Source organism: Leucoraja erinacea, unplaced genomic scaffold (genome assembly GCF_028641065.1).
Source record: "Leucoraja erinacea ecotype New England unplaced genomic scaffold, Leri_hhj_1 Leri_58S, whole genome shotgun sequence".
Taxonomy (NCBI): domain Eukaryota; kingdom Metazoa; phylum Chordata; class Chondrichthyes; order Rajiformes; family Rajidae; genus Leucoraja; species Leucoraja erinaceus.
Window position 1 is genome coordinate 484441 of NW_026576498.1, and position 11513 is coordinate 495953.

The following is an 11513-nucleotide window of genomic DNA, read 5'->3' on the forward strand; positions in this document are numbered from 1 at the left end:
GTGGGGGGGTGTGGTGTGAGTGGGGGGAGGGTGTGTGGGGGGGGGGTGTGGGGAGGGGGGGGGATGTGTTGGGGGGTGTGGTGTGGAGTGGAGTGTGGGGGGGATGTGGGGTGGTGGGAGTGGAGAGGGGGGGGGGGAGTGTGGGGGGGGTTGTGGAGGTGTGGGGGTGTGGTGGGGGGGGTGGGGGGGGTTGGGGAGAGTGGGGGGAGTGTGTTGGGGGGGTGTGTGGGGGGAGTGTGGGGTGTGTTGTGGGGGGGGGGTGGAGAGGGTGGGTGTGAGTGGTGGGGTTGTGGGGAGGGGGGGTGTGGTGTGGGGGGGAGTGTGTGTGGGGGGGGGTGGGGTGGAGGAGTGTTGGGGGGGGGGGGGAGTGTGTGGGAGAGTGTGTGGGGTGAGGGGGGGGGGGTGTGGGGGAGGGGGGGTGGGTGGAGAGGTGGGGGGGTGTGGGGGGGGTTGGGGAGGGGGAGTGGGGAGTGTGGGGGGGGAGTGTGGTGGAGTGGGGGGGGAGAGTGTGGGGGGGGGTGTTGTGGAGAGTTTGGTGGTGGTGGGGGGTGGTGGTGGGTGGGGTTGTGTGGGGGGGGGGTGTGGGGGGGGGGGTTGGGGGGGGGGGTGGGGGGGGTGGTGGTGGTGGTGGGGGGGTGGGGGGTGGGGTGGGGGGGGGGGGGGGGGTAGGGTGGAGGGGGGGGGGTGGGGTGTGGTGGTGGGGGGGGGTGGGGGGGGGGGGGTGTGGGTGGGGGGGGGGGAGAGGGGGGGGGGGGGGGGGGTGTGGGGGGGGGGGGAGTGGGGGGGGGGGGTGGGTCGGCGGGAGCGTGGGGGGGGGGGGGGGGTGGGGGGGGGGCTTGGGGTGGGGGGTGTTTTGGTGGCGGAGTCGGGGGTCCCCAGGGTCACAAGAGTGAGGGTGTGTGTGTGTGGGAGGGCCCGGGGGGGTTGGGGAGAGGGGGGGGGGTGTGGGGGGGTGTGTGTGGGGGGAGTGGGTGGGTGGGGGGTGTGTGTGGGGGTTGTGTGGTGGAGGGGGGGGTTGTGGTGGGGGGGGGGGAGGTGTGTGGGGGGGGGGGGGGTGTGTGGGGGGGGTGTGGAGTGGAGGGGGAGGTGTGTGTGGGGGAGAGTGTGGGGGGGAGGGGTGTGGGTGGAGGGGGGGAGTGTGGTGGGGGGGGGGGGAGGTGGGGGGGAGGGGGGAGAGGCGGGGTGGGGTGGGGGGAGGGTTGGGGGGGGGAGTGTGAGGAGGGGGTGTGGAGGGTGGGGAGGGTGGGGAGAGGGTGTGGGGGGTGTGGAGGGGGGGGGAGTGTGGGTGTGGAAGGGGGGGGTGTGGGGGGGGTGTGGGGTGGGAGGTGTGGGGGGAGGGGAAGTGTTGGGGGGGGGGGTTGTGGGTGGGGGGGGTGTGAGGGGGTGTGGTGGGGGGGGGTGTGTGGGGGGGGGTGTGTGATGGGAGGGGGTTGTGGAGAGGGGGGGTGTGGGTGTGGGAGGGGGTGGGGGGAAGGGGGTTTGTGGTAGGGTGGGGGGAGAGGGGGGGGGAGGGTGTGGGGGGGAGGGGGTTTGTGGGGGGGGGTGTGTGTGGGGGGGGGGGGGTGGGGGGGTAGTGGTTGGTTGGGGAGAGGGGGTGTGGGGTGGGGGAGAGTGGTGGGGGGGTGTGGAGAGTGGGGGGATGTGGTGGGGGGGTGTGGTGTGGGAGGGGGGAGTGTTGAGGGGGGGGTTGTGGAGAGAGGGGGATGTGTGGGGGGGGTGTGTGGGATAGGAGGGGGAAGTGTGGGGGGGGGGGGAGTGTGGGTGGGGGGTGGTGTGGTGGGGGGGGGTGTGTTGTGGAGAGGGGGGGGGAGTGTGGGGGTGGTGGTGAGGTGGGGGGGTTGTGGAGGGGGGAGTTTGTTGGGGAGTGGGAGTAGAGTGGGGGGTGGTGTGGTGGTAGGGGGGGTGTGTGAGGGGGGGGTGTTGGGGGGGGTGGTGGTAGAGTGTGGGGGGGGGGTGGTGGAGAGGGGGGGGGTGTGTGTGGTAGGAGGGGGAGTGTGGGGGGGTGGGGGGTTGGGTAGAGTTGGTGTGTGGGGGAGGGGGAATAGAAGGGGTGGGTGGTGATGGTAGGGGGGTTGTGAGGAGAGTGTGGGGGGGGAGAGTTGGGGGGGAGAGTGTGGGGGGGGGGGTGGTGTGGGAGGGTGTGTGGAGGGGGGGGGGAGTGTGTGGGGGGGGGGGTGTGTGGGAGAGGGGTAAGTGTTGGGGTAGAGGGGTTGGGGAGAGGGGGGAAGTGATGGTAGGGGGGTTGTAGAGAGGGGGGGTGTGTTTGTTGGGGGGAGGGGGCTGGTGGAAGGGGTTTGTGGAGAGGAGGGGGTGAGTGTTGGGGAGGGGGTGTGGGGTGGTGTGGGGGGGTGTGGGGGGGGGGGAAGTGTGGGGGTGGGGGGGGGTTGGGTAGAGTTTGGTTGGGGAGGGGGAATAGGGGGGGGTAGGGTGTAGAAAGTAGGTGGGAGAGGGAGACCACCAGGTCCGTCGGGGTGTGCACCGCCATTCGCTCATGGGTGGGGTGTAAACAGACACAGTTACCCACAAACAGTAGACACAAGACACAGAAGTGACACTGGTGGGGGAGTATACCGAGGGTTTGGTGATGGTGTGTGTGGAAGAGGGATGGTGTGTGGTGGTGGGGTGGGGAGGAGGGGGGGGAGTGGTGGTGGGTGGTGGGAGGGGGGTGTGGGGGAGTGGGGGAAGTGTTGGGGGGGGGTTTGTGGGGGGGTGAGTGTTGCGAGGGGGGGGGGGGGTGGGGGGGGGGGGGGGTGTGGTGAGAGGGGGGATGTGTGGGGGGGGGGTGTGAGTGGGGAGAGGGGGGGAAGTGTTGGGTAGAGTTTGGTTGGGGGGGGGGGAATAGTGTGGGGGAGGGGGGGGTGATGGTAGGTGGGTGTGTGGAGAGGGGGTGGTGGGGTGGGGGGGGTTGTGGAGAGGGGGGGGAAGTGTGGGGGGGGGTTGGTGTGTGGGGGGGTTGAGTGAGGGAGGGGGGAAGTGTTGGGGGGGTTGTGGAGAGAGGGGGGGGATGTGTTGGGGGGGGGGGGATGTGGGGGGGGGGGGAGTGTTGGGGGGGGTGTGGATAGGAGGGGGGTGAGTGTGTGAGGGGTGGTGGGGTGGTGGAGGGGGGGGAGAGTGAGGTGGTTGTTTAGGGGGGAGGTGGGGGGGGTGGGGGGGGGGGGGGGGAGGGGGTTGGGGGGGGGGTGGGGGGGGGGGGGGGGTAGGGGGGGCTGGTGGTAGGGGGGTGGGGGGAGAGGGGGGGAGTGTTGGGGAGGTGTGGGGGGTGGAAGGGGGTTTGTGGATTGGGGGGGGGGGGGTGAGTGTGGGAGGGGGAGGGGGAGGGGCGCCTGCCGTCCCGCGATGATTGACGACGACGCGCGCTTGCCTCGGGCCGTCCGTTGGATTCAAAATCCGCGCTCGAGCGCTTCCCGCGCGTGCGCGTTTCCTCCCCCCCTCAGCCGCGCTCGAGCCACCGAGCTCCACAGTGGCGGCGGCGGCGGCGATGGCGGCGCTCGGTCCCCTCTCCCCCCTCACGGTCAAAATAAAACAAAAATTAAATAAAACACCGTGAGCTGCAGGTGCTGGCTCCGCACGACAAGACTCAGACCAAAGACAGACTCAGCGTCTCTGGAGGACGTGGACAGACGACGTTTCGGGCCGGGACCTTCACACTCGACCAAAGATCAAGATGCTCCTCTATAATCTTTGGACTCGACTCACAGTGTCAATAGGAAAATCACGAGGCTTACGTAAGAAAAAGATTATCCCCCCCAGAAACCACATCCAAAAGAAACATAATAAAGGCAATGTTCAAGGTAACCATAAAGTCAGGTAATATAGTCTGAATCACTGTCGGGCAATTTGGGGAAGGACAATAAAATGGGGAGAGTTAAATGGGTGGTTCAACTTCAAGGTTACAAAATGAAATGGGGAAAATTGTTTTCAATTCATGGTGCACTGAAGCAGATGGACATAACAATAATAATAATAATGTTTGGTTATATAGCACTTTTCAACAAAATCAATTTGAACCAAAGTGCTTTACAGAGATTGATTAAACTAATAGGGTGATTTCACCAAAGGTCAAATGAGCGTAGATCCCCCCTCACGTGACCGAAAATTCTGACTGGAGGACATCTCTCAGTTTGGTACATGTAAGTGAATGGGGAAACACGCACTTTCCCACCCGTTAAAAACATGGAAAACGGCCGATTTTTGAGCTGAAATTTTCTGTGCTAGTCGGGGTGACCGTGAAGCACAGCGACCTAAATTTTCAGGCAAAAAAAATATAGAAAGTGAGGTAATTACAAGAGGGAACTGAAGGTAGAAAGCGGCGGAAGTGAACAGCTGACAATTGCCGTGGTGATTTTAAGATCCAAAATATCGGGAATTATCGCGTTTGCTCGCTGAATTTCATCAAAACTAAGGCATTATTAACTTACTTTTGATGAAATTCAGCGAGCAAACGCGATAATTCCCGATATTTTGGATCTTAAAATCACCACGGCAATTGTCAGCTGTTCACTTCCGCCGCTTTCTACCTTCAGTTCCCTCTTGTAATTACCTCACTTTCTATCTTTTTTTTTGCCTGAAAATTTAGGTCGCTGTGCTTCACGGTCACCCCGACTAGCACAGAAAATTTCAGGTCAAAAATCGGCCGTTTTCCATGTTTTTAACGGGTGGGAAAGTGCGTGTTTCCCCATTCACTTACATGTACCAAACTGAGAGATGTCCTCCAGTTAAAATTTTCGGTCACGTGAGGGGGGATCTACGCTCATTTGACCTTTGGTGAAATCACCCTATAGAAATCAACAAGAAACGTCCCCCCACAGCAGAATTCACTGTGAGGCAAGGCACTAAAAATACCCAGTTCTCCCCCTCATAGTCCACCCGAGGTCGGGGTCTATATGTGGCCTCCTCAGCCAACTCGATGTTTTCAGGCCCTCTGCCACGAAACTGGATCATCGGCGTCGGGTGAACACAATACAATATCATACCGTTTGTTTGTCATTTGAACCTCACGTGAAGTTCAAACGAAATTTGGTTCCTGCAGTCATACAAGGAAAGAACCAAGACACGCACCAACACAATTCACACAAACATCCATCACGGTGAATCTCCACCTCACTGTGATGGAAGGCAAAGTCTTGTCTCTCCCCTGCGCTCCATTCCTCTCCCGAAGTGAAAGTCAAAGCCCCCGGCGGGCCCTAGCAAGTCCCACGGCCACTTAAAGCCGCGCCGGGCGATGTAAGGGCCCTGCTCCGGGTCCCGATGTTGCAGCCCACGGCGGGCGCTAGCAAGTCCCGCGGCCATTTAAAGCCATGCCAGGCGATGTGAGGCCCCGCTCCAGGTCACTCTCAACTCTAGTATCTGTGCTCTCAACCCCGCAATTCGAACATCCCACTGCATGGAAAGAGTAGGGGTTGGGGGGGGGGGGGGGGGGGGGGGTATATAGACAACATTGCTGGCTCTGTATCATCGATGTCGAAACGTTTGGAAGCTGACAGATGAATAAATGTCAGAAATTGATGTAATAGCCGTTATGGAGATGAGTTTGCAAATTGACCTAAAATGAGAATTAAATACATGCCTTACACAGCTGTTTAGGTGATATGTAAAAATGTTTGCGTTTTCTTACAGGAGAAATAGTAAATAAATGTTGCTGCCGCACAGCTCTAGAGACCTGAGTTTCATTCTGACCTCGGGTGCTCTCTGTGTGGAGTTTGACTTTCTGACTTGCCAAGGTCTTGGTTCCCACCCTCTCATTCAACTCATCAGAGGGTGGTTGTTGGAGGAATAGTAGAATTGTAGAATAGTTGCTGGACGATTACGGGGAATGAAGGAGGATTGAAGAATGTAGGAGGGAAACCGGTTGTCCGATTGAATGGTGTCAGAACAACGACTGCTCTCAATCATCATCATCGTAGAAAACATCAACGGGCACGGTGGTACCTTACAATGCCGTGTACGACAGTGATCGCAACTTCGACTGAAGTGTGGATGGCCGTTGGCTCGCTAGGAGCTCGTCCACCCTTTGACAGGTCTTGCTTTTGGTCCTACAGGGGGTCCTCAGCCACCCTCTCACCTGGCAAACCAGATGGAGGAGACAGTTTAATCATCGACCATCCGACCATGGAGCTGGTAGCGCGGGATTACATGGTACCCGTGGCGGGGGGATACAAGCATAAAGAAAGGCCATCGATGCCTCTACATCCTTAATACAATGAGGTCAAGTCAAGTCTTATTCGTCACTTGCACATAAAGTGCAAGTGAAATGAATTTGCTAGCAGCGGTGCAATAAAAAAAAGAACACACAATACACAATAAAAATTTACACAAACATCCACCACAGCATTCATCACTGTGGTGGAAGGCACAAAAATTGGCCAGTCCTCCATTTTCCCCCGTGGTCGGGACCTCAGCCCTCCGCAGTCGCCGCTGCGGGCGTCCTGATGTTCAGGCAAGGCAAGTCCAGATAAGTCCTGAAATGGTGCCTCCACATTGAAGACCGCGGCTTCACGTTGTTGTAGGCCGCAGGCCGGCGGTCGAGGATTTAAAGTCCCCGCCGCAGCCAGAAGCACTGCAGACTGCAGGGCTGGCGGTCGGAGCTCCCCTCCAGGGAACCCTGACGAGGGACCCCGTTCAGGATGGTAATTCCCCGCTGCGCCGCAGCAAGAAGCTCCGCAGACCGCAGGGCTGGCGGTCGGAGCTCCCCTCCAGGGAACCCTGACGAGGGACCCCGTTCAGGATGGTAATTCCCCGCTGCGCCGCAGCAAGAAGCTCCGCAGACCGCAGGGCCGGCGGTCGGAGCTCCTCTCCAGGGATCCCCAGCGAGGGACCCCGTTCAGGATAGTAAGTCCCCGCCACGCCGCAGCAAGAAGCACCGCAGGGCTGGCGGTCGGAGCCCCTCTCCAGGGATCCCCGGCGAGGGACCCATTCAGATGGTAAGCCCCCGCCACGCCCGCGGGAGAAGTTGGCCGCGGGCCGGCGGTCGGAGCTCTTCTCCCAGATCCCCAACAAGGGATCCCAGGCCCAGGACGCCACCAGCTGGAGCTCTGCAGACCGTGGCTTAAGGCTGCTGCGGGCCAGAGTTTGTCAACAAATACTCTCTTGAACATCTACATGTGTATGATAGAGAGCATATTGACTGGTTGCATCATGGCCTGATTCGGCAACTCTGTCGCCCATGAATTAAGGAGATTGTAAACAGCAATTAACTCATCACAAGAAACTGACCTTTCAACCATCGATGGGATCTATGGGAGGCGCTGCCTCAAAAAGGCAGTCAGCATCATCAAGGACCCACACCACCCCTGAACACTACCCACTGTTCAGCGCTATCACGTGCGACTTGGGCTGGACCCTGACTCATATATCGAGTGTGTGCTGCTGTGCATCCATGTGTTGTCGGATAACTTGGATCCTATGTTTAGTTTACTTTTTTTATTGTCATCTGCACCAAGGTACAATGAAAAGGTTTGGTTTGCGTGCTATCAAGTCAAAGGAAAGACTACATGATTACAATCAAGCCATCCACAGTGCACTGATCAAGGGTACAGCATTTAGTGCAAGATACAGTTCGATTTAAGAGAGTTCAAACGTCTTCAATGAGGTAGATGGGAGGTCAGGACCGTTCTCTAGCTGATGTGAGACTGGTTCAGTTACCAGATGGTATTTGGGAAAAAACCTGAATCTGGAAGTACACGTTTTCAAACTTCTGTACCTTTTGCCTGATGGGAGAAGGGAAATGAGAGCCTGCACAGCTCTTGTCTGCACAGAGATTTTCCTATGGCGATAAGCACATTGCGAGGAATGATACCAGTGGTGGCTGGTTTTTGTGGGATTTCCTGGGATAAAAACACACAGCCTGAGCAGATGTCTTTTTATGATGGACAGGAGGATAACGTTGTGTGCGTTCTGACTGAGCATAGATATATTCCTGGGAGTGCATATCTCTGAAGATCTATCCTGGGCCCAGTACATCGATGCCATCATGAAGAAAGCTCGTCGAGAAGAATCTTCTTTAGTAGATTGAGGAGATTCTGAAAATCGACGAATACCCTATCAAACTCCAATAGGTGTATGGTAGAGAGCATCTTAAACGCCCATGAATGAAGGAGACATTGCCTGGTCCATTCTACTGCAGGTACCGACCTCCACCATGGAAGCGATCTACAGGAGGTGCTGGTTCAAGAACAGCAACCACCAGGCTCTTGAACACTGCACAAAACTAACCTCAGCAATTATAATTTTATGCGGACAGTCTTTGGTTGTACTGTGCACTTTTGTTTTGCAATATTATGGTTACCTAGTATTATGGTTACCAATTTATTGTATTATTATCTGTTGTATATATCTGTTCATTGCCATCTTTATAGACCTGTTAAACAGCTGCAGATAAGAATAGATATAGATATAGATAGATATGCCATTTATTGTCACCATACATGTACAATTAAATTAAAAGCTGCTCGTACTCAGTGCATACATATAATTTAGTACAAAAAACAAGAAACAAAAACAAAAACAGAAGGGAGAAGGGGGGGGGGATAGGTGCACAATCCTGCGGCAATGTCAATACACATGTCGTTTGGCAATACACATGACAATTAAACCCTCTTGATTCTTGAAGGATAAAGTGCACCATCACCTCTACTTCCTTCCTTGAAGCAAATTCTGTATCCAGTTAACTATCCCTCCTTGGATTCCATGAAATCTAACCTTCCAGATTATCATGTTGAACCTTTTCAATACTTTGTGTTAAATACTGATCAGTTCAGGAATCAAATCAATAGGAAAACCTGTAATTGCCAATGGATGTAAAGTGCAGATGGTTCAGAAACATCCAGTTAAGTTGCCATTTAGGAAGCTCTTGTAACCAAAGCCAGACTTCTCCGACATGCAAAAACGATTTTGAGGAACCTCTTGGTTGTACCCTTGCCAGATTTTGTTCAATAAGTTTGACATGCCGACCAAGAAACCCCATCTAAGTTAGTTCCACTTCCCCACATTTAACACATATCCCTTTAAACCTTTCCTCACCATATAGCTGTACATGACTTTTAAATTATGTCATCGTATCTGCCTCAACTAGCTCACTGACAGTACATTCCATTCACCCACCACCCTCTGTGTGAAAAGGTTGTCCCTCAGGTTCCTGTTAAATCTTCTCCCTCTCACCTTAAACCTATGTCCGCTGGTTCTTGATTCCCTTACGTTGGGTAAAGGACTCTGTGCATTCATCCTATCAGTTTTTTGCATGGTTTTATATACCTCTATCGAGAAACAGAGGACATAGGTTTAAGGTGGAGGGGAAAAGATTAAGTAGGAATCTGAGGGGTAATCTTTTCACACAAAAGGTGGTGGGTGTTTGGAAACAAGCTGCCAGAGGAAACAATTAGAAAGTTATATAGGTAGGATAGGTTTAGAGGGATATAGGCCAAATAATGGCAGTTGGGACTAGTTTAGATGGGATATGTTGGTTGGCGTGGGCAAGGTGGGCTGAAGCCCCTGTTTCCACGCTGTGTGACTCTAAGACAGATCACTCCTTAACCTTCTGTGCTCCAAGGAAGAAAGTCCCAGCTTGGCCAATCTCTTTCTTTAGCTCAGGTCTTGAGTCTTAGCAACATCATTGTAAATCTTCTCTGCACTCTTTCTGGCTTAACAACATCTTTTCTATAGCAGGATGAGAAAAAATGAACACAGTGCTCCAAATGCAGCCTCACCCACGTGTTGTACAACCTGTAACTTGTATATGTAATACTCAGACTGAAGGCCAATGTACCACACGTCTTCTTTGCCAACCTATCGACCTGTGACACCACTTTCATGGAACTGTGTATCTACCTGCTCATCTACTCCTAGATCCCTCTGCTCTACAACACTTCCCAGGGCCCTACCATTCAGTGCGTATGGAGTGCATAGCCAAAGTTTCAGGTCGACTTGTTCTATTTGATCTTATTTGATTGTGCACGCCAGGTTGTTTGCATTCGTTGAAACGGGGCAGACCACGTGAAGATTGCAATCTCCCACCCCACCATTCAGTGTGAACGTTCTGCTTCCCAAAATGCAACACCATAAACTTATCTACACCAAACGCCATTGGATATTCTTCAGCCCACTTGCCGAACTGATGGTTCAATTGTTGATAATCATCTTCACAGTGTACACTACCACCAATACCTTTATTTAAATTAATAGGTACATGCTTCAGAATTGACAAAAAAAAATAATTATTTTTTATATTTGTAGCACTCGGGTAGAAAAACAAACAATATTTACAATATACAAATATTAGTAATCTAAACATATTATATTTCAGTGCAGAAACCAATCGCATTAATCTGTGGCCTCTGGGTTTTCAGCTGAAAAACAAAGGCAAATTGTTTATTTCTCTACATCCAATATGCTACATTTCCTTGCACTTCCATAAAAGCACAAATTATCGTGCCAATGCTTCCAATAGGAATGAAATTTACTAACTCACGTTGCAATGTTGCCTCACTAGATCCACTGTTGTCAACACCAGTAGAGTCAACAGTGTTTTATTGTCATATGTCACAGATAGAACAATTACATTCTTACTTGCTATGACATGATTATAGCTTTAGACATTTACTGTATATAGGTGATTCCATTATAGATTATATGACTTTATGGCAATGGAACTGAATTACGTTAGAATTGTCTAAACTTTAAATCCAAATCACAAGGTCTATACTTAGTCAGTACTCCATTTTGCAATGCAATATGTGATGAATTATCATTGCATTAAAAGCTTTATTTAAACATACATTCTTGTTTACCTCTTCACTATCTGCCTTAAAGAGTCTTAAAGCATTAAAACACAGAAACAGGCCCTTTGGCTCAACGGGAAAGATAGATCAGCCATGATTGAATGGCAGAGTAGATGGGCCGAATGACCTAATTCTGCTCCTATAACTTATGAACAACAAGTTTTTAAAATTATACAAACTGCTGGAGTAACTCGGTGGAATAGGCAGCATCTCTGGACAACATGATAGGTGATGTTTCGGGTCGGGATCCTTCTTCAGGTTGATTGTTGTCGAAGGAGGGAGAAAGGTGAGAGAATGGAGGGGCTGGACAAAGTCTGGCGAGGTGCAAGTGGATACAGGTGATGGGCGTTTTTGAAAGGCAGATGGTGCGACAAAGGCCAGAAATGAAAAGAATAAGAGTGTGAGGTAAGGATTGGTAAGGGGAGGGGATAAATAGGTGTAAGTCTAGGTGGGACACAGGGAAGGGGAGAAGGAAAGGGGAGGGAAGGTGGGTGGGTGGTAAAAGAAGGGATGAGGGTTTGTAAGTCAGTTAACTAAAATTGGATAATTCAATGTACATACATGTGGCTTTCAAATACCTGTTGATATTGTTGGGGTCTTTTTTATCTGTGATACTATGCAAATACGTCATTATTGTTGTAATGTGTTCACATTATGTTACTCTATCAATCTATGGTTTAAATACAAACCTTTTCATGGGTGACATTGGAGTCCTGAACTGATTTCATGTTTCTCCTAAGC